The sequence below is a fragment of the Echinops telfairi genome, unplaced genomic scaffold, assembly GCF_000313985.2.
Source record: "Echinops telfairi isolate 266 unplaced genomic scaffold, ASM31398v2 ScPeMD7_7475;HRSCAF=8513, whole genome shotgun sequence".
Classification (NCBI taxonomy): Eukaryota; Metazoa; Chordata; class Mammalia; order Afrosoricida; family Tenrecidae; genus Echinops; species Echinops telfairi.
Genome location: NW_022111379.1, coordinates 12,479,908 through 12,480,857, shown reverse-complemented (window position 1 = coordinate 12,480,857; position 950 = coordinate 12,479,908).

The window sequence follows — 950 nt, the reverse complement described above, 5'->3', positions numbered from 1 at the left end:
TGATAATACTAGTGAAGATGAGTTAGAAACTTCAGTTGTTGAAGTTGAAGAATCAATTCCAATAACTACAAGTTCAAAATGAGCATCGCCGAAGCTCTTCTTCTTGAAGGAAAGAGTAATGGACCAACAGAAAGAGGCAGACCTTCTACCAGCTTTACTGATGCTGAGTTTGCTACAAAAAGAGAGGAGGCCCTGCCACCAAAAGCATCCCTGGAAGAGATGCCCGTGTGGATGGTCCTCACCGTTACCCTGAGGTCACAAACAGAGGAAGGTGCAAAAATGTACACTGCAAGCGTGCACCAGTATCTTTCTGCAGCAAATGCAAAGTTCATCTTTGTATCACAAAAGAAAAAAATTGTCTTGTTCAATTTCACACTACCTAAAATTAGAAACAAATAAATTTTGTGGTATATTTTATAAATAAAATAAGTTTTCAGTTTGTGTTTTATGCAATGATAAAATAAAATGAAAAATAATATAGAAATGAAGGTGCATTTTTTTAATTCTTGTATCATAAATCCATGGACCAGTGTGACAATTTGGTTATATTTCAAAAACATTGCAAATTTTATATATTTCTAATATATCTTGGTTGTTATTGATAACAAATAACAATAACAAAAAATTTTCCCCCTGAAATTAAAAATACAGGCGTTATAGGGCTAGGTCTCCAGACCCATACCTCCACACCCCCTGTAGGAGGTCTCTGTTCAGGGAGGCCAAACTTCAGTGGAGTAAGGCTCAGTGGACAAGCTTGGGCCAGAGAGTAGGGCCTGGAAGGCTCCTAAGGGCTCAGGTGGGGAAACTGAGGCCCTGAGAGGGCAATCCTCCACAAGTGTCAGAGAAGGAAGCTTTCCTAATGGCAAGGCCAGTCAACTCCCCCACCCCCGAGTAAACCAGAGGCAATGGTGTCCACAGTGAGTTTCCCGGAAAATCTGCCCCCCACCCCC